The 27,580-nt window shown below is 43.1% G+C and overlaps 1 protein-coding gene across 1 annotated transcript in view; it reads left to right on the top strand.

Annotated features, from left to right (window-relative positions):
- Nucleotides 1-27,580, top strand: part of RASSF3 (Ras association domain family member 3) — an 80,136-nt gene that overhangs the window by 419 nt on the left and 52,137 nt on the right. The gene's annotated exons all lie outside the window — the stretch shown is intronic.

The following is a 27,580-nucleotide window of genomic DNA, read 5'->3' as shown; positions in this document are numbered from 1 at the left end:
GTCTGAGAGCCCGGCGGCGTCCCGCCACTCCGGCGTTTCCCTTGGCAAGGACCCTAGTGTCAACGGTCGTTTTCTCCGGCCGGTCCTCCCTGCTAGTCCGCCGAGTGGCCTGTGGCCCCCAGAGTGGCTGGGGGCCGCCGAGGGTGACCCGGTCCCCTCCGCCTTTGGCAGGGGGCTGGGGCAGCGCGGGGCCTGTGGATAGCAGGCGTAGGTTTTGGTGCAGGGACCAGAGTTGTGCGTGGCCTGCAAAGTCAAGTTTACAGGTGCCCGGAATATTGTGCCAATAAGCTCCCGTGCTAGGTGAATACCAGCGGCGGGAGTTCAGCTTTAGGCCGGTTTCTTCCTTTTTTGGAGGCAGCATGCCGTGGGAAGCACGACTTGGGAAAAGATGGGAAGGGATCCTGTGCCAGTTTCACCGACCGTGACCGGGTTCTTTAGGGAGGCCTTTCCGGAACCCGGCACTTGGATTGGACTTCTACGACTGGCGCTTGAACCCGCGGCCTCCTGGCGGGGAAAGCCGCACCAGGGAGCCCGGCCAAGCCAGCCACGCTCACCGCAGATTAGAGAATGCAGCAGTGGAACAAATTTGTAGCTCTTAGGAAACAACGGGTGTGCGCCAGACGTTTCTATCAGACTTGCTCCTGGAGCCTGGACGCAAGAAAAATCGTTCAGGAGCCGGATGATGAGCTTTGGAGGGTGGAAGTATTCAGTAGGGATGCCCTTGCCAGAACTTTTAAGTTTATTTAGCCACTCTCTGAGGTTAAATTTATTTTTAAGAGTCGGAAGTTCTTGTCTTCTTAGCCTCTTAAGTTCCAAACCAGAGCGACGGGAGAGGGAGAGGAACGGTGAAGGGCAAGCTGAAGTCAAGTGCCCTTGCTCAGAAGCGACAGTTAATCCCGAGTGAAGTCTGGTGCGGGATTGCCCGCCTTTATTGTTCCCAAGGCCACACTCCTTCAGGTCACTTTGATCTGGTTTTCTGTAGTGTCTGCTAATGGCATGAGTTTGATATTCAGAAACACCCCTCTGACCACCTCTCATTGGTTTTGGAAAAATGGCATTTCCTTGTGCATTTTTTAACTTTTTTTTTCTTTTTTGGTCTTTCTTTTCCCTTCTGTGCTTTGTATTTTCTCCATTCCGTTTATGTAGCTGCTGGCATTTGACACCTTGAATGGAGCTAGTTGTGCTAGTTGTAAAGTGTATTCCATAAGTGACTGGTAATCTCCAGAAAACTTGCAGGTTCTTGGATTCTCCTGGTGTGAGATGCTCCTTAACAAGGCCCAACAGATCCAGGTTGCAATTGTATGAGAATCTTTTAGAGCTCTGAAAAATAAAGGCACCATTTTTTTCCTAGATTTATACGTTCGTAGTTACACGCATTAATTTATGTAATATCTAGCATGTATCATGTACTCATGTGGTGTTGCTTATTTAGTATTTAGAATTAACATGTATTTTTATAAGAATTATTTCATTCGGGAACCAGCAGTTAGCGTAATGGCTATGTCGCTGGACTCCCACGTAGTCGACTGCGGTTTGCGTCCCGGACCCGGTGGCTTAAAACTCACGCCGGGCGCGTGTGCATGTATGCCCAAGATCCCGAGAGGAGAATGGAGGAGAAGGGATTGCTGTGTGACCATCCCCCTTGGGGGGTGATTTCTCGCTTTCTGTCTCTCTGTCTCTCTCTGTCTGTCTGACGAGCGCACGTGCCCTATAGTGAAAGTCTCTCCAAAAAAAAAAAAAAGAATTATTTCATTTTATTTATTATTATTTTTTATATTCTGCTATAGGATACATGCCCTCATCAGAGAGAGAGAGAGAGATGGAGGGAGAGGGAAAATGAAAAAGCAAGTCACCAGGTTCAGGACTCAAACCATGGCTGGCCATGTGGGAACCCAGCACCTTAACCACCATGCCACCTCTGGCCTCTAGAATTAATATCAATAGATATTTTGAAGGATTGTGCTGAAAATCAGGGCATTAAGACCTAGTTCCTTGCTTGAAGAGCTTAATGTGTGTATTCTAAAACTTCATTGGGTGTGTTTTTTTGTTTATTTAAAGCAATGACAGTCTTTAAAATTCCTGATAAGATTTGTGAATTAAGGAAGTAAAATTATCGAGCATATAAAACAAATCACTCTTAATACAGAATGCTTCTAATACCTGACATTAGATAAGCCTTTATTTTATGCCAATGATAATACAACAATAAGTAGGAATCAGCAGTTAGCATAATGGCTGTGTCTCTGGACTCCCATGTAGTCAGCTGCAATTCGAGTCCCGGACCCGGTGGCTTACACTCACGCCCAGCCCGTGTGGTGTGCGTGCGTGCCCAGGATTTTGAGGAGAATGGAGAAGGGACTGTGGCGTGGCCATCCCCCCTGGGGGGTGATTTCTTGCTTTCTGTCTCCCTGTCTCTCTCTGTCTTTCTGGCAAGCGCACGTGCCCTATAGCAAAAACCTCTCCAAAAAAAATATATAAGTATTTCTAAAAAATAATTATGTATTATTATTATTATTTTTCAATTTTGACCAGAGAGGGGCAGACAGAGCGAGAGCAAACCACCATGTCTGGGACTCGAACTGTGGGAGTCTAGCTCCTTTAACTGATACATGCCGGGCCCCTCTTTTTTTTTTTTAAAGAGAGTTTTTTTTTTTTTTTTTTTGCGATAGGGCAGATGTGCTTGCTGGAGAGACAGAGACAGAAAGGGAGAAATCACCCTCATAGAGGGGATGACCATGCCACGATCCTTTTCTCCATTCGCCTCTTGGGATTTTGGGCACGCAGGCACACGCACCTGGTGTGAGTTTTAAGCCGCTGGGTCTGGGACTTGAACTGTGGTCAACTACATGGGAGTCCAGTGATGTAACCAGTTCGCCACACGCTGGTCTCAGTATAAACATTTCTGATCTACAGTGTAGTAGGTTAGGGTAGGTTAGAGAAGTAGGTTAGAGAAGTAGTAGTAGTAGGTTAGAGAAGTTTATCTGTTCTCTAGAGCGGTGTTGCCATAAGGCTGTATTGTTGAAAATAGTGACGTTTTTTGATTCTATACCAACTGGTGGAAAGGCTAGGAAAATGTGGTTTCTAAGAAAGCACACCTGAAAATGTCCAGAGAAAGCAAGATGTGAAGAAAGGGGTCGGAATAGACATTTCTTTTCTTTGCTAGGCAAGAGAGCATAACCCAACTTTTGTCAATTTTCATCAGTGACAGAAACCTTCTAAGATATGGAGGAAATCCTATTATTTTCATATTTTTTACCTGTTCTTTAAAAAAAATAAATAAGGGCCAGTGGTTAAGGCATAGTGGTTAAGGCACTGGACTCCTATATGGTTCACAGCAGTTCGAGTCCCAGACTGGTGGCTTGAAACTCAGGTTGAGTGCATGTGTGCACGTGCCCAAAATCCCTAGAGAAAAATAGAGGAGAAGGGACTGTGGCTTGGCCATCCCCCTGGGGTGTGATTTCTTGCTTTCTGTCTCTCTGGTGAGTGCATGCACCCTGTAGCAAAAATCTCTCTTTAATAATAATTTAGGAGTTTCTTAAAATTTCAGTTCTGGGGCTAACAGTGTAACGGTTATGTTGTTGGATTCCCATGTAGTCGACCACGGTTCGAGTTCCGGACCCGGTGGCTTAAACTCACGCCGGGCACGTGTGTGTGTGTGTGTGTGTGTGTGTGTGTATGCGTGTGCCCAAGATCCCAAGAAGAGAATGGAGGAGAAGATATTGCGGTGTGGCCATTCTCCCTGGGGAGTGATGTCTCGCTTCTGTCTCTCTGTCTCTCTGTCTTTCTGGTGAACACATGCCCTATAGCGAAAACCTCTGAAAAAAAATTTTTTTTCCAGCTCCTTTTCCTGTATATATTATCATTAGGGTGTTTGTAATTAATATTGTGGATTTACTGTTTCAAGGATCCAAAATTAAGCAGGACCAAAAATGTAGTCAGTTCTATAATTTATAATTTATCTTCCCTGATTTTCCAACAAAACTGAAGTACCTATGAATACAAGACACACTCATTTCCAAAGAGTGAAAATGGCCTAAAATTATTAATACAATCTCTTAGAGCATGTCTTACCTGTTGGCTAAGTGATCACCTTTATTCCTGAGACTTTGGTAATTAATAAGAATAGGGAAATAAAATGTTTTTGCTTTAGAAGTAAAATAGTTAACAAACTTGAAAAACTTGCAATATCCAATAGTTTGCCGAACCACCTACACTTTCTGAAATGTTATCCCGAAGCTAGCAAGCAAGTCTGTAAAACCCCATGAGACCCCACATAACAGGCCTCAGTTTGCCCTTTGTGTTTTTTCCTTACCATGTTGTAGTTCTATTTTCCTGCCTCTTTATTTGATTGTGTCTTGCTGCTGGAATCCCCATTAATGAGTTGCACTCGTAATTAGTATTTCTGTTAGCAGTTTTGGAGGTAAGTCACTGAGGCAGAAGGACCATAGTAGTTCACAACCTCAAAGGTATTATGGTCGTCCTGTCTGTGGCCTGGTGGCTAAGGTGGCTGCACCCACATGGCTGACTGTACAGCTGAGTTTGGGACCTGATGGCTTGTAAAATATTCTGGACGCGTATGCACGTATATGTGCCCAAATTCTGAAAGGAGTAGATAGACAAGGGATTGTGGTGTGACCATGCCCCATGGAAGCACTTTCTCCCTGTCACATTCTGGCAAGCACAAGTAAAAACAGAAGCGAAAACAGAGGTATTTTGTCTGTACTAAGTTTACATATTGACTTCTAATCTTTATGCTTCTGGATATAAGCCCTCCCACCAGCCATTTTGCACATCTCGTCTGCATATGTGGTGTGTTTTGTTCTTCCACAGTTTAAGCGATTGGAATTTGGTGTTTGTGTAAGCAGTACTCACAAAGACATATTCCTGTCTTTGAATTTCAAAAGAAAATTAGTCCTTGGGACCGGCAGTTAGCGTAATGGCTATGTCGCTGGCCTCCCACAGAGTCGACCGCGGTTCGAGTCCCGGACCTGGTGCCTTAAACTCACGCTGGGAGCGTGTGCATGCGTGCGCAAGATCCCGAGAGGAGAATGGAGGAGAAGGGGTTGCGGCGTGGCCATCCCCCCTGGGGGGTGATTTCTCGCTTTCTGTCTCTCTGTCTCTCTCTCTGTCTGGTGAGTGCACGCGCCCTATAGCAAAAACCTCTCAAAAAAAAAAAAGAAAAAAGAAAATTAGTCCTCCATTTTATATAACTTTATATGAGGGAACTTTAAAAAGTTTGTAGAAAAATGGAATTAAAGTTTGAGTTTATTTTTCAATAAAATTTGAACTCTCTGCATGCTTTTATTTAATACTACACATTTTCCACGAACTTTTTGAAGTCCCTGTGTACATTCTTTACACCACTTCCTCCCCCCCCCACCCCCTCTGGCAAACTTGCAAGATTTGGAATTATTTGGAAAGCAATGATACAAAACATTCATGAAAAGAAAGGCTAAAAATATCCAGTAATGTGGTTATTCTTTTTAGACTTCCTTTGGCAGTCAGTGCATGTCATACTGTTAACATTCTTTTTGTTGTTATTTTTCCCATATGGTGTTTGCTGTAGGCTGTGTGCACTTGCCAGAGAGGGGGGAAAGTGAGAAATCACCCTGGGGGGATGGCCATGCTGCAATCCCATTTTCTCCATTTTCCTCTGGGGATTTTGGGCATGCATGCACATGCACCTGATGTGATTTGAAGCCTCTGGTCTGGAATTTGAACAGCAAAGTTAGCCATGTGGAATCTAGCGCCCCAACTTCCAAGCCACCTACTGGCCCTGACATTCTTTTTCAGGGAGAAAAAAAATAGGCTGACCAAAAGTTGTGAGTGTGCCCTGATTATCAGCTCTTAGCCTGAGAATCAACCCCTGCTCCTCTCCAGTCACCCAGTATAATTCTCTCTCGTCTTCATCATCTTCTTTTAAAAATAATCTTTTTTGCTTGTTTATTCCATGAAAAAGAGACAGAGAGAGGAAGAGAGAGACAGTGACAGAGAGAGAGCACCCCCAAGAGGGTCTTGATGCTGCACTCCACACCCAGCCACAGCCAGTCTGGATCATAGGCACTTTTGTGCCCTGGAGGTCTCTGGAAGTGAACCTATAACCTTCCAGTGGATCAGCATTGCAGAGCTTAGTGTTTTAACCACTGAGCTACCATCTGGCCCCAAGTAGCTGTCTTTTGAAAAAGACCCTAGTTTTGAGACTTGCTTTTCATTCCTGGTTTGGCCAAAGCCCCTTACTGAAGAGTGCCTCAGATGGGGTTGTGGAAAGACGTGGTATGATATGCTCGATCCATGCACGGGAGCTCCTCCCGCGTGGCATAGCTGGCTTGTTTCGCCCATTCGCATCCTTGGCTCGTTGAAGACACACTGCCTGTAGGAAGTTTGAGTCTCATGGCTAGGCAAGCAAAGCGTTACCTATGTCGCAAGTCTCAGCTGAGTGTTTTCACTCTGTGATGCGATAGTCCTGATGCTATGGAGTTTAAATAGAGTTCTCAACTCCAGTGAGAACTCTCACTGGAGCTGAGAACCATAACCAGTGTTAACCAAACTGGTAAGTTAGCCAAAAAACGAGTGAAATCTGGTTCATTTTCCAGGTTTTTCTTAGTAGTTTAATGTTCTGGATTGGCTATCAGTGACTAGTCAAATAGCTTATGTTTACTTATCTTTTAATTTTTTTGGAATTTTGTTACAGGGCATGTGTGTTCCCCAGAGAGGGAGAGAGGGAAAGTGAGAAATCACCTCCCAGGGGGTTAGACATGCTGCAATCCTTCGTTTTCCTCTTGGGATTTTGGGTACACACATACACACACACACACAGACACACATGCCCAGTGTGTTTTTTTCATGTTGCTGGGTCAGGGACTCAAACTGTGGAGTTGGCCATGTGGGATCAAGTGCCTTAACCACCATGCTATCTGCTAGCCCTGTTAATTTATTTTTTAACATAGAGAGCCAAATACATATTAGAAAGACTACCAACGAACCCTTGAAAGTGACTAAAATGTGAAATACATGTAGAAGTGTTCCAGTTGGTTCTGAGGTAGGAGTGATCATCATTCTAAAGTCGTGCTGCCTGGTACAGTAGTCACTGGTCCCTTGGTGGTTTTAAGCACTTGAAATGTGGTTCCTCCAAATTATGATGTGTGGCAGGTGTGAAAAACATTTTTTAGAAATAATTATTTTATTTATTATTATTTTTAAAGATTTATTTATTTTTTAACAAGCCATGTGGGAGTCCAGTGCCTTAACCACCACACCACCCGCTGGCCTCACTGGATTTTAAAGACCTAACAATGAAAGAAAGAATGCAAAACATATCACAGTAGTTTTAAAATGTTGTTGATGGTGCCAGAAGGTGGTGTGGACTCCCACATGGTTGACAGTGGTTTGAGTCCTGGGCCCGGTGGCTTAAACTCACGCCTGGCGTGTGTGTGCACCTGCCCAAGATCCCAAGAGGAGAATAGAGAAAAAGGGTTTGTGGTGTGGCCAACCCCCTTGGGGAGTGGTTTCTGGCTTCCTGTCTCTCTCCGTGTTTCTGGTGAGTGCACGCGCTCTATAGCAAAAATCTTTCTCTAAAATAAGTAAATAATAAAACTAAATGAAATAATTTAAAACATTATGTGCTAATATAATGTTTTAAATATATTAAATAAAATTTGACCCGCGCACTTTTTACCATGACTTTTGGAAAACAAAGGTCCACCCGTGGTTTACGGCGTTTCTGTTGGAAAGTGCTGTTTACTAAAGCAGACCTTGTAGCCCTGGCGAGGGGTTTGAATCTCCACTGCTGTGGGTTTGCAGGTGGATGGATTAGGGTGCTGGGAAGATTTTTCTTTATGAAGGGGAACTTACCCTTTACTGTTGGGAATTGTTTCTTTTTAGCCTCTCTTGGGTCATACATACCAGCGTTTTGGGGTTGTGAAACTTGTGTGTGGAGAACTTCCTCCTTTTTTTTTTTATTTTTAACATGTGAGGTAATAGGAGAAAACCTTCTTAATGGCATTCTAAGTGCAGGTCTGTCTTCAGTTTAAAGGGAGAATAGGGCTTATTATTTCCCAGAGTATTAAAATAGCAAGCTTAAAACACATTTTATGGACTGTAATTGCCAACTGATGGTACACAATTCAGCCAGCTCAGAATAATTTACTAATTATATATTATAAGACTTGATTCGTTTTCCAGATGCCAAACAAAGTGAGGTAATTAAAGGAGAGAAGAGGATGAATTTGGTGATTGCAGACCAGGAGGATAGATTTTTAAGAAGAACCTGGATTTCATAGAATAGACTTTGAGACAAACCTAGATTTCATAGACTTAGGAATCAGCGAGCTCTTGGAATTTATGTGGCTTGGGCAAGTATGTGTATGTGCACGTATGTGCTGAGATTGACGAGGGTAGTTTTCTAAATTCCCAAGTATTTATTAAATATTCACAGTGCACTAGGCTAGGTGCTAGGGATTTGAGGCGGATGGCAGAGGTTGAAACCTTCCCTCATCTCTATAGGTTATCTGGGTTTTATTCCTCTAGATAACTCATGTAAGTGATTTATACAGTATTCGTCTTTTTGTGACAGGCATAGTTCACGTAGAGTAATGTCCTTAAGATTCATCCATGTTGTAGCCTGTGTCAGAATTTCCTTCTTTTTTAAGGCTGAATAATACCCGTGTGTGTGTGTGTGTGTGTGTGTGTGTGTGTATTTTTTGTCTGCCCGTTCATCACTTCCATGGGCTTCTTCCACCTTTTGGCTATTGTGAATAATGTTGTTCATGAACATAGGTGTACTATTATCTTTTAGAGACCATGCTTACAATTCATTTGGAGATATACCCAGGAGTAGCATTGTTGGGTCATTTAGTAACTCTGTTTACCATGGAATTTTATTGATCATGAGATGTGACTATTTTTATGTTTCTAGCGATACATTACCGGTTATGGCTAGATGTGTATTTCTGAAATTGTCGGTGGGCGCGTGCGCTCACCAGAGAGAGGAAACACTCTCCAGTGTAGCATAGTTGCGCTGCAGTCCTTTTCCTCCATGTCTCCATTCCACAGGATTTGGAGCATGCATGTCCGTGGGCCCGACATGTTTTTGAAGGTGCTGGGGCTGGGATTTGAACTGCAGTTGTGGCCGTATGGGATCTGACTCCCAGCATATAATAGGTGACCACTGTGCTGTGGGGCCAAGCCCATACTGGCTGTATTTTTAAAGCAGTTCTTTTACACCATTAGCTTTACTGGATATAGTCGCTGAAGTGGGAAAATGCTGGGGCTGGCAGGTGGCGTGGTGTTTAAGGACACTGGACTCATACATGGTTACCGACTGTGGTTAGAGCCCTGGACCTGGCGCGCGCGCTCTCTCTCTCTCTCGCTCTGTTCCTGTCTGGTCAAAATAAATAAGTAAATAAATAAAGTTAAATAAAATAATTTTAAAAACTGTACTATTTTTACAAAATAAAAATAAAGTAGAAAAATACTTAAAGGCACCGTGTTGTTATTGACTGTGACAGAGATTTAATGTTTTTCTGTACTTTTTTTTTTTTGAGAGGTTTTTTGGTATAGGGCACATGCACTCACCAGAAAGACAGAGAGAGACAGAGAGAAAGAAAGCAAGAAATCACTCCCCAGGGGGGATGACCACGCCGCAATCCCTTCTCCTCCATTCTCCTCTCAGGATCTTGGGCATGCACACACACGTGCCTGGCATGAGTTTAAGCCACCGGGTCCGGGACTCGAATCACTGCCGACTACATGGGAGTCCAGTGACATAGCCATTAGGCCAACTGCTGGTTCCTGTACTTCTAGTGGGTCTTTCTGTGTGAGCATGGCTCTTGCATAGCCTCTGCCCTGACCGTTGGTCTGTTAGAGGGACTTATCTTGAGAACACTGACTACCCTGGAGTCCTGTGCTTGTGTCGCTGGGTAGATGGTTCCCCTTTTTTGTGGTCAGCTGAACTTCAGGTTATTTTTTGACTTACATTGTTTGTACCAAAAGGCCATTACACATTTTGCGTTTTGAAACACTTTACAATTTTACAAAGTGTTTTAGGCCGACATCACTCAAATTCAGCAAAATACTTCTTGCCCCTGTGGTTAAACAGAGGAAGGGCATTGCTAAGAAGGCATTACCGTGGAATACAGACAGTGGGCAGTTGGATGGCATGTCTTTTACTCACTATTTAAAATAAAAAAGGGTGAGTAGAAGTTCCTGTTATCTTAGAATTTCAGTAGAGAGTTAGGCTGTCTCCCAACCACCCTCCCAGAATTTGGAGGAACCTAGGTTATTTAGTAGATGGACTAGCTGTTGAAAAAAATGTTAGGACAAACTTTTAAAAACCTCACCGAACAACGAATTTATTGTTTATTTATCGACTTTTTGTTTTTGCTGTGGGCGTGTGCGCTAGCCAGATAGAGACAAAGAGACAGATGGAAAGTGATAATTTACCTTCCAATGGGGGATAGCCATGCCACGGTCCCTTCTCCTTCATTCTTTTAGGGTTTTGGGTACACATGCATGTATACATGCCCAATGTGATGCTCAAGTCACCGCGTCTGGGACTTGAACTGCTAAGCTGGCCATGTGGGATCCAGTACCTTAACCTCTATTCCACCTGCTGGCCCCTCAGAATACTTTTATTAGGTGACTGTTTTAAAAAGAGGTGAAAGGGGCTGGTAGGTGTCTTGGTGGTTAAGGGTGCTGGACTCCCACATGGTCGACTGTGGTTCAAGTCCTGGACCTGGTGGCTTGCTTTTTCTCTCTTTCTCTCGGTCTCTCCTCACACGCTGTCCCTCTTTGGTAAAAATAAAATAAATAAAGTTTAATTAAAAAAATTTTTGAGAGGTTTTTGCTGTAGGGTACATGCGCTCACCAGAAAGACAGAGAAAGAGAGACAGAAAGCGAGAAATCCACCCCCAGGGGTATGGCCACGCGGCAGTCCCTTCTTCTCCAGTCTCCTCTCGGGATCTTGGGCACACATGCACATGCACCTGGCGAGAGTTTAAGCTACTGGGTCTAGGACTTGAACTGCGGTCGACTATATGGGAGTCCAGTGACAGCTATTACACCGTCTGCTGGTCCCAAAGTAATTCTTAAAAAAAAAAAAAAAAAAAGAGGTGAAGAGATGGCTGATTTTTTTTTGGAGAGGTTTTTGCTAGAGCGTGAGTGCTTGCTAGATAGAGAAACAGAATCCCTGGGGGGATGGCCATGCCGCAGTCCCTTCTCCTCCATTCTCCTCTCGGGATCTTAGGCATGCATGCACATGTGCCTGGCATAAATTTAAACCACCGGGTCCAGGACTTGAACCGCAGTCGACTACATGGGAGTCGAGCGACATAGCCATTACTCCAACTGCTGGTCCCATGATTTCTTTTTATTTTTAAAGAATTTTTTAATTTTAACTTTATTTATTTACTAATTTATTTAATTTACCAGAGAGGGACAGAGTGAAAGAGGAGAGAGAGAAATCAAGCTACCAGGTCTAGGACTTGAACTGCAGTCAGCTATATTGGAGACCAGAGCCCTTAACCTCCCCGCCACCTGTGGGCCCATTTCTGATTACTTAGTAAATTGCAAGCTCTCCTTAATCCACCTCAGTTGTACTCTGAAAATTTCCTTAAATGCCTGTTTCAAGGGGTCTTTTTTGATATTTTGCTAGTAAAGTCATGGAAATTTACATACATATGATACGGTTCTCTTAACAGTAAACAAAACAAAAAATAAGAATTTAAGAAGTTAGTAAACCACATAGGATGGAAAGTACCTGTACCAAAATGAAGGCTGGGGTGCCTGTAGTGTTTTACAATTAATGGAGCCTTCTGAGGGAATTACAGTTCAGTTGACTTTGTTGGACTTGAATTGCAGTGTAACTTTTTTTTTTTTTTTTTGAGAAGTTTTCGCTATAGGGCGCGTGCGCTCGCCAGACAGACAGAGAGAGACAGAGAGACAGAAATCGAGAAATCACCCCCTAGAGGGGATGGTCACGCCACAATCCCTTCTCCTCCATTCTCCTCTCGGGATCCTGGGCACGCACGCACACGCGCCCGGCGTGAGTTTTAAGCCACCGGGTCCGGGACGCGAACCGCAGTCGACTACGTGGGAATCCAGCGACATAGCCATTACGCTAACTGCTGGTTCCCCAGTGTAACTTTGAGATGAGAAGTTGTCAGTTTCGGCCTGAAGCAGATGCAGGTTTTACGGTATGCAAGAGGTGAATTCAGGGGTACTTGACTGTAGCCTGTAATTTCCCAGCTATCGGGAAATGTAAATATTATGAAATGGTTTAAAGAAGTAATAATACTACTTTTGTCTGTTTAAGACCTGTTTCTGTTTGCTTAAGCAGACTGTGGATTGCTTCTTGCTTGCCAATGGGGCAGTGCCCTTCAGAGCTTTCTGAAATTTGAAAATTGCTTCCTTGCTCTTCCTGCGACCCGCTTAAGTCACCTGGTGCAGTTGGTTACCAGTGAGTGTGGTACTTCTGCTGAGCCGAGGTTCGATCCTTGGCTGCCTCTGGTACAGAATGCTTATTCTACACAAATAATTCCTTTTGGAGAGAGGTCTTGGAAATAGGTCCTGTAGGGGAATGGATACCTTTTAAACCTAGCATCAATATCAGCAAATCAACTTAAAATCCATTCCGAAACTGGCAAGGGGCATGGTGGGTATGGTGCTTAGCCCCCCTCCAACATGGCTGACCACAGTTCGAGTCCCAGACATGATGGCTTACTTTCTCACTTGTACTTACTCTCTCTGGTCAAATTAAAACATCATCATCATCATCATCATCATCATAATAATAATAATAAATAAAAGTAATTCTTCAGGAAATTTATTCTATTGAAATAGGTCTGTTATAGACTTAAATTTACGTTACAGTGGCTATTGATTGTTTGAGGTAAGGGCTGAAAATTCAGTATTTTGAAAACAAGGAGAACTGGAAATCACTATGGAGTAAACGTGTGGATGTTCTTGATTGATTGATAGATGCATGGCAGTTTGAGCTGAGTTTTAGTCAGCGCTATCAGTGCTAGTGGTGGTATCTTAGGCAAGTCAGGGAACCTCCTCCCTAAGCTCAGTTTCCTGATCTGTATGGCAGAATGCCTGGAAGGTGATAAGCACTAACAAATGTTCAGCCCTATTTGTTTTGCTATAGGGCATATGCATACCAGAGTGAGATAGGGAAAAGAGAGAGAGAGAGAGAGGTTGAGTGAGAAATCTCTCCCCAGGGCAGATGGTCATGCCACAATCCCTTCTCCTTGGGATTTTTTTTTGGCACGTATAGACATGTGCCTGGCAACACATGCCTGGCGTGTTTTTCAAGCCAACAGGTTCACGGCCATCTAGGCACCTTTATCACCACACCACCTGGGTGGCCCATTAAGTTTTTCTTTTTTATCCCTTTTTTAGATTTTTGCCATAGTGTACGTGTACTCATCAGAGAGACAGAAGGAAAAATGAGAAATCACCCCCCTCCCAGCCTTCCAGGAGAATGACCATCCAGCAGTCCCTTCTCTGTTCTCCTCCTGGGATTCTGGGCACGCATGCACAAGTGCTGGGCGTGCTTTTCCAGCCTCATGCAGTGGCCACGTGGGAGTCCAGTGCCTTAACCACCATGCCACCTGCTGGCCCCAAGTTGTTATTTCTTGAAGATCCTACGACGTAAAAATCATTTCATTTGAGGATAGTAGGCCGAATGAAAATGGACAATGATTGAGAGATTTGAAGTAGAAGTAGGCCAGCCAAAGATGAAAGATGGCAGGAAATGTGGTGTCTCTGGCTTTATTAACCAGAACAAATCAGGGGTCTCAGTGTAATGGATCAGCAGGGAACTTAGTCATCCCTGGAGGCTTATTTTATTTTTTTTCCCTTTTTCTTCTTTTCTTTTCTTTTTTTAAGACACTTTCTATATTACTGTGGTGCCTTTGTTTTTGGGTAAAGGAGCCTCTGACCAAGCCCGAGGCCACCTGATCACAAGTCCTCGCCATTCCTTTTTCCTTTAATGCAAGCCGCTCCCCAGCTGAAAGAGGATGATCAGCCATGTAAAAATGCCTCTTTTACTCAAGAGTTTGTGTGTCAGCTAAGATATTATACACTGTAAAAAACGTTTCCTGTTTCTCCCTCTCTTGTGCTTCCAGCTTCAGGATTCTGGTGGCACACTTTGCTCAGGGCTGCTCACTTGACCCAGTGACAAATCCTGCTTCTGCCTGGGGGCTTTCCTTTTTCCTCCAGAAGGTCTTGCGCTCCTTGTTTAGGGACTTAGTCATTGTCTTCTTTCTGGTTTTCATGAAACCAAATCCAAATGTGCAAAACACTGCTGCTGTCCTTGGGGTTCAGTTCCAGGACCCTGTCTGTGGCAGCATTCTGTGCCCTCGGGTCTCTCACCCACAGAGCAGCTATCTCATCTCTGAAGGATTTTGACTGGCTGGTGCTCAAAACAAGCTTGCTTATGCTTGACTGCAGGCGTTAAGGAAGTGCAGTGAGTCATGTGATCTGTTTGGCCAACTCCTCAGCTCAGTTAGACACTATAAAACTGGTACAGTTCTGAAATTGATAGGAAACCTCTTCCTATGGGCTGGATGAGCCCGGGGTTTCGATGTTCCCTCTGCATCCCTTCCCTTCTTTTGGTTATATGCTCTTGCAGTCAATTGGCTGCTGGAAACGGACTTCATATTAATTCCAAATGTCATTGTATCTTTAATAGGCTTTAAAAAATTTAATTTGACCAAACTGCAGTGCTGTTGGTGTATTCTTAGATAAATGATATTATCATTAACCAGTTAATTCATAAAAAGCCTTGAAACAGTACCTGGCATAAGAGTATCTGTTTCAATAACTTACTATTTCTAGTGCCACTAGTGTTATTAATTAAAAAACAGCTTGGGTGGCTGACAGGTGGCATGGAGATTGAAGGTGCTGGATTCTCACATGGCTGACCGCTGTTCCAGTCCCGGACCTGGTGGCTTGCTGTCTTGCTTCCCCTTTCTCTCTCTTTCTGGCTCTTTTGGGTCAAAGTAAAAAAAAAAAAATAATAAAAACAAATGGAATTAAATAAATAAGTAATTCTTTAAAAGATTTGGTAGGAAATTCTACTAAGGCAGTGTGGTTCAGTAGAGAGGTCTGAGGATTTAGAATTGGGAGACTTAGTTTTGTATCTGTCAATTATCATCTCTGGAAGCTTGAGCAAATTTTAAAATTAATTTGCTAGTATCGGCTTTTTCACCTCCTCTTTTTTAAAGAAATTATTCACTTATCTCTCTCCTGAAAGGGTGAGAGACAGGTACCCCCAACAGCATCTTTACCTGCGATCTACCTTCAGTGTCAGTCAGAGGTACACACTGTGTTCAGGGAGTGAAACCAAGCTGGGAACCCCCTAAGAGGGGTGGGGCCTCATTTACCCCTTCTGTTAAAGAAAAAAACCAAGAATTTCCCAAACTGAAAATTAATATCGGCTGAACTAGAAGTAAAGTATATTTTCTAAGGTGCTTGGAATGCAAGGTTCATTCACATTGTAATGGCTCAGAGTTAAGGGGTAAGACTTCAGATTTTGGTCATAATGAAACAACATTGGCCATGAGTAAAAGCCATTGGATCTCTAAAGCTCTCAGTGAAAGGAAAGATTAGGTCTTAATTTTAGTACTTAAGATTTTTGTGGGATGGAAACTGCTGGCTGTGAGCTCAAAGACCCCAGGGTGAATGGCTCCAGAAACCTGACCAAAATTTCATTTTCTAAGGCCTCACCAATCAAGAATGCTCACCAGATAATCACACTCTCTTGAACCAATCATTGAACAGATCATTTGGACCCCTGACCCAATTTTGCCCTTAAAAAACACATGTGCAGAATACCTCAGGGAGACCGGATCTTTTCAGTATGACCTACCCGCTCTCCTTGCTTTGTGTCTTGCAATAAAACTGTACTTTCCTTCATCACACCATGTGCCTATGGTTTGATTTATAGTGCTTGGGTGGGCGAGCCTGATTTTAGTTCAGTAACAGGAGGTCCTGGGAAGTGAACTGAGGGTCTTTTCCATGTTGGTGTAGTCATGTTACTGTAGGGCCACTAACTGGTTCTTGATCTTTAAAATAGGTAAGAGGTGCTGAGTGAGATAATGTGTATAGAAAGCATTTGTAGATTATCAGCATGTATTGTAAGTCTGACAATGTTGCAATACTATAAAATTGCATAGTAAGGCTGAGAATATATCATCGATTTACACAAGATTAAAAATAGGAAAAACAATGAGAAAATCAAATTTCTATTTTTATTATTATTATTATTATTATTTTTTTTTCACTTGTGTTTTACCAGAGAAAGAGAGAGGGAGAGTGAGAAAGCAAGCCACCAGGTCTGGGACTCGAACCATGGTCAGCCATGTGGAAGTGTCCAGCGCCTTAACTACCATGCCACCTGCTGGCCCTGATTTTTGATGACTCTTGATAAATAGTTGAAATAAATTTATTTTCCCATCTCTTTATTGTTATTTGCAAAGTGGTGATTTGTGTTTGGAGACCTCAATGGTTGAAATCTCAGTGGCAATTTTAAGTTACCTTAGGAATTTATTGCAGTGCTTGTGATACTTTGGAGGATGGTGACATTCTGCCTTGTTGGATGCATTAGATTTGAGTAAATTTAGTGTTATGATCCTCTCTCTCTCTGAGTCTCATAGGGGTTGACCACAACTGTCTTGTTCACCACTGCGTTTTCAGTGCTAGCGTGGTGCCTGGCTTAGAAGGGGACATAGGCCCATTGATGTTTGTTTGACCACCCGCTTTTCTTTTGATCAGGCTTGTGTCTGTCTGTATGGAAATCAAGAAAAAGAGGTTGGGTAAAAGGCAGTAAAGCAGGCTTCTTTCGGTTTCAGGGAGAGTAATAACCAAACGACGATAACAGATACTGTACGCATGTGGAAGTGAGACATTTAGATGAAATGGAAAGTGTCCTATATTGGGCCAGGAGTTGGCTTGTTGGCTTGATCCTTTCTTAACAAGCAGGAGTAACTTTCTGGGTGTTACGTAACCATTTTGGACTTTAGTTTCTTCCTCAAAGGCCCTGTCCAGTTGGGTGACAAGTAGTTAATTTATTTTGGAGCTGAATTACTGATTGGAAGGAAAGTAACAGTGATACGACTTAAAAGGGATTCCATGGCTGTTCTGAGATCCCAAGTGAATTAGTTTGGAAACTGTTATATTAGGTCATAGCTACTTGGGTGGGGAGAATTTAAGCTAGTTGATATTAGTCACTGGTGTTTGAGAAATAAGTAGAATATGTAGAATTACTTTTTCCCCCTCAAAAGATGAACTATCTTGGGAAATAAATCAAGGGGGTCATATGGGTAGCATAGTTAATTATTAAGTCTGTATGAAATGCCAAGAGTGGGTTTCATGCAAGCCAAAGGGAACACTTGTTCTGAACTTCCTTAGTTGTAGGAGTTATAAGTAGTTTCAGGAACTATTTAAGAAAGAGCCTATTAGCCGTACCACATTGCTCAAAGATGAATATTTGAGAATTGGGAGTTAGGACACTAGGGGCTGTTTAGCCACTGCTTCCTGGAAAGGTGATACTTTTGGGTTGTTGAAGCATTTGGCAGTGAGGACGGCTGCTCGTTTCCTTTGGAAGATTTAATATTTTCTTTTGCTTCAAATATCTCCTTTATCTCAGCTAGTCTGCATATACCTTTGTCAGGTAAGTGTTCCTAGAAAACTTATTTTGGCCAGTTAAATCACACTATACATTCCAGAGTCTGTTATCTAATATAACATACCCAAGAGACTTCTGTTACTCCTTTGCCACACTGCCCACAGAGCTTTACTCAGCCTCTCTGTCCACCACTTGTAGAATCATTTCTTAAAATGTCCTATCCTCTTGATTGATCCAGCTGTATTTAAGTACCGCCTTCCTGCAGAATAAAAACTCTAGAAGGCTGGAGACCTCTGCAGGATAAATGGCAAGTAGAATGATTCATGAGTGCGATGTTAACTGGATTTGTTCTTTAATGTCTTTTCATTTGAGTGATTCATTTAGGACTTTTCCTCTCATCTCTTTCTTAACTTTGTGCATACCTTAGGAGATCTTGTAAGACCCTGTGGAGAAAAGTGGTTCTTTTTAAAAATTTTGGGTTTTTTTGTTTATTTGTTTTTGGAGAGTTTTTTTTTTTTTTTTTTTTTTTTGCTATAGGGCGCTTGCGCTCACCAGACAGAGAGAGAGAGAGAGAGAGAGAGACAGAGAGCGAGAAATCACCCCCCAGGGGGGATGGCCACGCCACAATCCCTTCTCCTCCATTCTCCTCTCGGGATCTTGGGCGCACATGCACACGCGCCTGGTGTGAGTTTAAGCTACCAGGTCCGGGACTCGAACCGCGGTTGACTATGTGGGAGTCCAGCGACATAGCCATTACACTAACTGCTGGTCCCCAAAATTTTATGTTTTTTAGGTTTTTGCCATAGGGCACTTGGTCTAGCCAGGGAGAGAGAGAGAGACAGTGAAAGGGAAAGTGAGAAATTACCCCCTCCTGGGGGCAGGGAATGACAGCCAGGCAGTAATCCCTTCTCCTCCATTCTCCTCTGATTTTGAGCATGCACACACCCATGCGCACCTGGTAGATTTTCAAACCACCTGGTCCAGTACTCAAACCCAGGCTGGCAATGTGGGAGTGTGGTGCCTTAGCTACTACACTACCTGTTAGTCCTGAAAAGTGATTCTTTAAAATGGGACTTTTTAAAAAAAGAATTATTTAATTTTATTTATTCATTCATTTATTTTAATTTGACCATAGAGAGACACAGAGAGAGGGAAAGTGAGAAAGCAAAGCTATCAGGTCCAGGGTGTGAACCGCAGCAAGCCATGTGGGAGTGTCCAGTGCCTTAACCACCATGCCACCTGTTGATCCCCTAAAATGGGACATTTAAACATTTGAGGATTATTGATAATTTAAAATGACATTACTGTAACTCCAAAAGAACAGACTAGATGGAATAGTTCCTTTTAATCTGAAGAGTCTTAGGTTACTGCTACTTTTTTTAGGTAGAAAGAGCTTGTTTAAAGGCATAATCATGAAAATCATAAAGTTATTTTTCTAGCAACTCTTACTGTTTTCATTAAATACACATCTCGAATTCTGTGATGCATTTTAGACGTGTGCTGAGATAATGTGAAGAGATGGCTGATTTTGGTATCTGCTCACATTTGTGTTCATCTTAATTTGAAAAGTTGGCCCAGGGTAATGAGTATTATGTAAAATAATTTATGGGAACTAAACGGTGGTTAGCATTTAGTGGCAAGTGAAGCTCCAATTTCCCGGATCCTACACGGTACATTTATTAAACACTTGAAGTCGCTCTGAATTTAGATACTCATTGATTATTAACAGTTTCATGACCGAAGGGAAATTGTGGCTGAACTGTAGAGGTACTAGATCCTGCCACATGTGTAATTTATGTCACCAGAAAAGAGAGAGATCAGATTAAAAAGCTGCTTGGAAATGATAGAACTTCTCTTTGCATGTTGGCCATAGGATATCCAATCACATCTGTGTCAGGAGTAAGTTCTAGCCAGTGCTCAGTGGCTGCTTAGTTATTAAATTGAAATGAAGGCAGTGAAAGTGGGGCTAGAGTGGAGGGGCTAGGCTGGAGATGCCAAATTAGGAGGATTTAGTTACACTGCATGTGGGCATTGGGGTGGTGAGAGAGAGGAGGCTGGGATGAGTTGTGGGTTGAGTGGGAAGAGGATGCTAGCAGTCACCCACCAAGAAAGAGAATATGGGGACCAGCCAATGGGGTAATGATTATATCACTGGACTCCCATGTAGTTGACCATGGTTTGAGTACTGGACCTGGTGACTTCAAACTCACGCTGGGTGCATGTGCGTGTGTATCCCAAATCTCAAGAGGAGAATGGAGGAGAAGGGATTGTGGTGTGGCCATCTACCCTGGGGGGTGATTTCTCGCTTTCTGTCTCTATGTCTCTGTCTCTCCAGCAAACACACACACCCTATAGCAAAACTCTCTCTTAGAAAGAGAGAGAGAGAAAGAGAGAGAGAGAGAGAGAGAGAGAGAGGAAATATGGAAGAAAGATCAGATTAGGAGGGAGGATGCATTCAAATAACGTGTGACACCCACCAGATAGTAAATATATTTTGAATAAATAAGTCTGGGTGTGTGCATTTTAAGATGTGTGTGAATGTCAGAGTTTATTGGGTTGCTTGTCCAGAGGGTAGAGAAGGTTGACTTAGGTCTGCAGAGAGAGCTAAGGGATTTATTATGGTCATGAGCTTGGCTGTAGTCACCGGGCATGTGTGTGTAAAATGGGAAGGGTCTTCAGGCAGAAATATGGAGAATACCACAGCAGTTTGGGATACCAGTTTTTAAGGAGTGGGCAGGAGGTACCAAGAAGGAGTAGCTGCAGAGGTAGGAGGAAAACTATAAGGGAGTGGTTTCCCTGAGAACTGAGGTAGGGGCTACTTCAAGAGCAAAGGCTCTGTCCCTGGGACTAGTGCTGCAGAAAAACTAGAAAGGCTTGGGCTGAGCCCTTAGGTCTCTGGAGACTGTGAGGAGGGCCTCTTCTTTGAACCTAGGGGCCACATCAGACCCCAGGGGTGGAGGGAGGGCTGTGTAAAGGGAATGAGGAGAGTCAGTGTAGGCTGCTCTTCCAGGAGGCCTGAGGGAAGTGATTGAGTTGAGGGGGTGGTCATCATTTTGTTTCCTTTTAGGTGAGAGCTGCTCTGAGTGGGAAAAGGCTAAGCATCAGGGAAGGAGGATTCAGGTGAAGGAGAGGGGATCATCCAAGGAGATGCCTGCCTTTCTGGCACCGGACAGGGTGGTGTTTGGACTCTAAGCGGGAGGGGACCAGTGAGGGGGGTAGAAGATGAATCTGGAGCCAGAAGAGTTTGAGGTGGTGGCAGGTAGATGCTGATGGAGGTGTGGGGTGCGTGGGTGTGTGTGGAGAGTGTTGGAGACTGACTTGCCACCCCAAAATAGACTTTGACGTATTTCCAGATTACTGTTTGGAGAAACTGCAGCCCCAGAAATGGCTCTGAAAAGTTGTCTTTTTTTTTTTTTTTAATTTGCCAGAGTTGTGTGCAATGGCTGGAGACTGAGAGGGAAAGTGAGAAAGCAACCTTCCCCACCCTCACCCTCCTATAGGGATTGGTCATACTATAATCCCTTCTCCTCCATTTCTCTTTTTGGGATTTCGGGCACACTTACACATGTGTCCAGGTGTTTCTCAAGCTGCTGGCCAGGTCCAGGACTGAACCATGCAGTCAGCCCTGTGGGACCTGGCCACCTTAATCAGCAGCCCAAGCTGTGCTTTTATAACACAAATTTACCTATTCTTCCGAGGGCAGCTCTCTGCTGACCCTGGAGACTTCATCTGCATAACAAGACCATGTTTTATTCACCTGGCATTCCTCCCCTGCCCTCCTGAGACGTGTCACCTCCCCTCACTCACCATCCCTCACCTCACAGAGAAGCCCCAAGCCCCTGATCCTTTCTGTAACCTCAGGATGGTATAAATACTTCAATTAACCGGACTTTCTTCTGAGGCTTATAAATCACATACATAATTTATATGTCTTTTCTTCAATTGATGTGACTGTCAATCTGACTGCTACCAGTCTACCTCAGAAACTAAAATTTTGAACCTTCATGGGGTGGCGGGAGACTTCCCTTGGCCCCTACAGGAGCAACGCACAAAGGCACCCAGGCAGAAGAGAGGCGGGCTGGTGTGGCTGGAGCAAAGGGTGGTGCCCATGGGTGTGGTGAGAAAGCAGGCTGGGAAGGGAGTGTTGGCAGGCTCTAAAGGGCATTGCTTGCCAACCTGAGGACTTCGGAGTTTATTTTCTGAGTAAGGAGGAGCCATTTAGGGAGAAGCAGTGTGGTCAGATCTGGGACTTTGAAACTATGTTTATGGCAGAGTTTAAGGAGGGAAAGGGACATTGGGCGGCCATTGCAGTAACCATAGTGAAGGCATTAGAGCTGGAAGTGGGCATTTGCAGTGCCAGAAGTTAAGCTGGCAGATTGGCACATGATTGACCACATGGAGGGGAGGAAGGAAGGAGGGGTTTAAGGTAGCTGAGAGGATGGCCATGCTATTACAGAAATAGAGAACCTAGAAGGAAGAGAAGCAGGTTTAGGGCCAGTCTTGTAGCCTTGGGATTAGGGGAGCCAGATCGCACATGGGCAACTCCTTGGTTCGAATCCTGGCGGGTTGTAAAACAATCTGGGTTGCCTATGTGTGCTCTAAATCCAGATAGGACAGAGAAATGGAGAAGAGATTACAGCATGACCAGACCTCTTAGGAGGGCCTTTTCCCTTCTCTGTCTCCCTCTGGTGAGTATGTACACCCCCCTGGCTCTCTCTGGTGAACATATGCACCCTCTGGCAACTTGAAAAAGAAAAAGAAAAAGCAGGCTTAACGAGGTGCTGGAACAGTTCTGTTTCAGGCCATTTACAGAGCATTTGTGTAGCATTCAACTGGGACCAGAATCAGGAGTCCAAAGCTCAAGTCAGAGGTCACAGTTGAAGATAAAGATTTGGAAGTATGAGATCATTATCCTTGAATTGGAAGTGGCTAAGATTTATTTGAAAGGATAAGGGAAAAATAAATCTTGATGTGGTTGAGTACTGGAAGAGTAAACTTCGCAGACTATTTGAGCGTATTTTTAACTTTCTTAGAAAAAAACCTTTGATGACCAGAATGTGGACATGTCTCCCAAATTGCTCAAAATTAACATGACAAGAATAAGTTAGAAAATAAGTTCAAGAAATTTCAGTAGGGACCAGCAGTTAGTGTAATGGCTATGTCGCTGGACTCACATGTAGTCGACTGCAGTTTGAGTCCTGGACCCGGTGGCTTAAAACTCACGCTAGGCGTGTGTGCGTGCATGCCCAAGATCCCGAGAGGAGAAGGGATTGCAGTGTGGCCGTCCCCCCTGCGGGGTGATTTCTCAATTTCTGTCTCTCTGTCTCTCTCTGTCTGTCTGGTGAGCACATGTGCCCTGTAGCAAAAACCTCTCCAAAAAAAAAATAAAAGAAGTTTCAGTAGAAATTTGTTACCTTGAGCTTACTATCTCTTTTTCCTATTGGGAAAATAGTTTTTTTCTATTAGGTTAAAAATCTGTTTCTTTAATCCCTTTGCTTATTCTAACCCTTCACCCCGACTTGCCAGAGGTTGTGTTCACCTTCCAGAGAGAGAGAGACAGAGAAGGAGAGGGAGAAAGCACTGCTCAGTGGGGTGTGGTCACACCACGGTACCTTCTCCTCCATTTCTCATCCTGTTGGGATTTTGGATATACATGTGCATACACAATGTTTTTTGTTTGTTTTTTTTTTCCCCAAGTCACCAGGGCTAGGATTTGAACTGTACTAGGCCATGTAGGATATAACTCCGTTAACCACTAAGCCATGAGGCTAGCCCTTTTAATTCTTTTGATGAAAGACTTCAGAAGATAGGAACTAGGTGGTCTTTTTTTTTTTTTTTTTTTTTAAATCTTTGAAGGTGAAACATATTGTTCTGAGTATGGTATTGTATTTTATTCCCATTCTGACAACCAGTGGCTACCTAACATTTCCATATCCTGTGCAATGTCTAGAGATGGATTAAAAGTAAAACTAAAGGCATTTTTCTTCTTCTCCTTTAATTATTTTTTTGGCTTACTATCTTTTTTAACAAAAGAATTACTTATTTAATTTTATTTATTATTATTGTTATTATTTTATAATTCACTATGGGGCACATGTGCTCACCAGAGAGAGAAAGAGAGGGAAAGTGAGAAAGCAAGCTGCCAGGTCCAGGACTCGGATCACAGTTGGCCATGTGGGAGTCCAGTGCCTTAACCACCACACCACCTGCTGGCCCTCACTTTTCTCCTCACTTTTGGGGGAAATAGCTGATCACAATTTATACTTAGCTACATACTGACTTGGAAGGCCTTGCTTTGGATTGGCCATAAAAATCTACATTTTTCTGCTTTCTTTCCTAAAATATATAAACGAATAATACTGCTGTTCCTTGGAAATATTAATTATGAGTGAATTCCTTAAATATCTTAGGATTTCCAGCAATGTGTTAGAGAGGCTAGAATCTGTTAGGGATGTTTATGAATTGGCTTGTTCTCCCCAACTCCCTGCTACTTTGCAGAAACTATCATACTTGCATTTTGATTCAATGATGTGGAAGAGAGATTATTACTCCTGCTTTACGTATCAGCAAACTTTTATTGAGCACCTGCTTCGTACCTAATGCTGTGCCTGGATTTGGGGATTCAAAGAGGATTGCACCTGTGCGCCTGCCCTCCAGAGCACGCAGCCTAGTGGAAAGTCCTAAAGAGACCATTGTCGGGGACCCTGGAAGTGCAGTGAAGGGCACAGTGGCGTGACAACGATGGCTCATGTTTATGGCACACCTACAGTGTCTTTAAAGATTTTTTTTTTTTGGAGAGATTTTCACTGTAGGGCGCGTGCGCTCGCCAGACAGACAGAGAGAGACATAGAGACAGAAAGTGAGAAATCACCCCCCAGGGGGGATGGTCACGCCGCAATCCCTTCTCCTCCATTCTCCTCTCAGGATCTTGGGCACGCACGCACACGCGCCCGGAGTGAGTTTTAAGCCACCGGGTCCGGGACACGAACCGCGGTCGACTACGTGGGAATCCAGCGACATAGCCATTACGCTAACTGCTGGTTCCCGGACCCCAGTGTCTTTGACTTGCATCAATTCCTTTTATTCTCACACCAGCCCTGTGATGTGGTCATAGTTTCATCTTTGTACAGAATAGGCACAGAGAGGTTAAGTAGTAGCTGGTAGGTAATGGGAACCAGAGTTCGAAACTGGACTGTCTGGTGTGAGAACCCTGAAAGTGGTGGATTGGAGAAGTGGCAGCCTAGATAGGTGACTGTCAGGTTACCAAAGACCAGGGGATGAAGACTTGATGTTGTGTATGTGGAGTGCTTGGAATGTGGGGATTCAGCGGACAGGGGGAGGAGAAATCATGGGTTATGTTGAAATTAAGTGTGGATAGACAGTTGAAGTCAAATGGTAGAAGGTGTAGGTGGACGGGAAATGGGGACTAGATTATGAAAGCAGGCCAAAAATCTCCTTTTATATCAGGTTTACCATGAAATTCTCAACAGTGTCTTATTATATTGACTTGTTGGAAAAGTCGTGACATATGTTTCATAGAAAAAAATACATCATGACTTTTCCGACACCCCATATTTATTGTTTCGTACAGATTAATGTTTACTGTGGACATTCAGGAAAAGCCTAGAGCTTTTTGAGTTTCAGGCCGATTACATTCATTGTCCAAAAATATGCATGTACAACACAGGTGGAAATTACAATGATTATATTGAGAGTCCTTCATATCTCTAAAGAAGTTGGGAATTTCTGCATGACTTATTGTAATTTAGAGAACCTGTCTATAATTAGTAAGCTTTGGAAATTTGTTTCAAGGAGTGGAAATAAAGGAGTTCTAGATGTATATATTGTTGCATGTATGTTTTCCTCTCAGATCAGAAAGAAAATTTGAAGGACCTGGTGAGTTCTAAAAATTAAAAAGTAAGTCACATACACTCTTACTGGCACGGTGGGTTTGCTCACATGGTCGTAGTAAGTATTGCTGAGCATGGACAATTCACAGAGCTTTGTACTGCGTATAAGTGGGTTATTACAAAATAGTCCAGCTCCCTCTGGCCAGGTTTGTATTGGGAAACCAACACAACAGAATGTAATGCTGTATAAATGAGCATACAGCAATCCAAAGAGACAAAAATAAATACCTTTTCAAAAAGAATTATTTATTATTTTTATTTTACTTTATCAGAGAGAGAGGAAAAGTGAGAAAGCAAGCTGCCAGATCCAGGACTCAAATCATGGTTGACCATGTGGGAGTACAGTGCCTTAACTACCATGTCACCTGCTGGCCCCCCAAATAAATACATTTAAGAAGAACTACACTGATACCCTGACTTACTTATTTTTGCAGTTATTACTGAGCAGCAGACACCTTGGGGGAAGATCCTTATTAAAACTAGTGACAGTGCTGAAAGCTTGGATTTAGGTTTTTGGAAGAATAGAAGCTCAAACAGTGATCAAGTAGGTGTCTTATTTTTCCATAGAAAGAACATTTGTGTGTGTTTTAGGAAGGTTTAGATTGCCCCAGAAGCATGAGTTTTATAGTCTTAGTTCCAGAAATGCTCTGTTTCTCTAGTAGGGATTACCTCCAGGAGTAAGTGGGCAGCGTGAGAAGTTCCTTTCTAGGAATACTGTAGAGTGCATCTGTAAGACTGGGATAGCTCTAGAATTATGATGTTCTTTTCAACTCTTTTTTCATAGTTTGTATTGCATTGTATTTCTCATGGAGAATTCCGGATTATAATAGAGAAATCAGTTTTGGACTTTTATATTGTTGAGGTAAATACTAATTTTCTCTTTCTGCTATTAAAGGTAATTCAGGCATATAGTAGTTATAGAAAAGTAGTGTGAAGATACCTTTTAGCTATTATCCACCTTAATAGACGAGCCATTGAAGATTTAGGCGATACCCCTGGGTATTCCTTCCTAGCCTTGGTTTCTCTTCCATCTTGTTTTCCTTAGTTCATTTTTATCATTGCTGTCCATGTGTTTTATGCTTGTACTATTGGTATTTGTGTAAACATTCATCATTTATAGTATGTATTTATGGGTTTTTAAAAAAATATTTATTCTATTTTAACCTTATTTCTTTATTTTAATTTGATGAGAGAGAGATTGAGAGAAAGCTGCCAGGCCCAGGACTCAAACTGTAGTCGGCCGTGTGGGAATCCAGCACCCCAACCTCCACCATGCCACACCACCCACTTACGGTTATTTTTTAGAGAGATTTTTGCTATAGGGTGTGTGTGCTTGTGAGAGAGACAGAGACAGAGAGACAGAAAGCAAGAAATCACGCTGTAAACCCTTCTCCAGTCTCGTCTTGGGATTTTGGATATGCACGCACATGGACCAAGTGAATTTTTTTTTTTTTTAGAATTGTTAATTTAATTATTAGTTAGTATGATTATTTTAATCTTACCAGAGACCGAGAGAAAGAAAGTGAGAAAGGAAGCTGCCAAGTCTGGGACTCAAACCATGGTCAGCCATATGGAAGTCCAGTGCCTTAACCACCACACAACCTGTGGGTCCTAGCCCAGCCTGAGTTTTAAACTCCTGGTTCTGGGACTCAAACTGTGGTCGACTATGTGGTAGTCCAGCACCTTAACCACTTACTGTTGGCACTTCTATTTACTTATTTTTAAGACTTGGGAAAGTGTCCTGTTGCATGCTTTCTTTGGTAGGCTGCTGCTATTGTCCAGGCTTGTTTTTGAGATTGACCCTTGTAGTTCATTCTTTTGAACTATTGAATATGCCATAATTTATCCATTTTCCTGTTGATGGACATTTATTTGTTACTTCCTCCCATTTTTCTCTATTAACAAGTAATGGTGCAATAAACATGTCTACGTGTCTGCTTCTGTATGTGGGAAAGTTGAGTAGGTTATAACCCTAGGCATGGAGTTGCTTAGTTACAGGGAAGGCATGCACCTTAGGTAGGTTAGGTTCCTTGGCTCCATC

This window comes from Tupaia chinensis, unplaced genomic scaffold (genome assembly GCF_000334495.1).
Source record: "Tupaia chinensis unplaced genomic scaffold, TupChi_1.0 Scaffold000395_1, whole genome shotgun sequence".
Taxonomy (NCBI): domain Eukaryota; kingdom Metazoa; phylum Chordata; class Mammalia; order Scandentia; family Tupaiidae; genus Tupaia; species Tupaia belangeri.
Note: the sequence above shows the minus strand (reverse complement) of the source record. Positions and strands in the feature narration are given on the sequence as shown.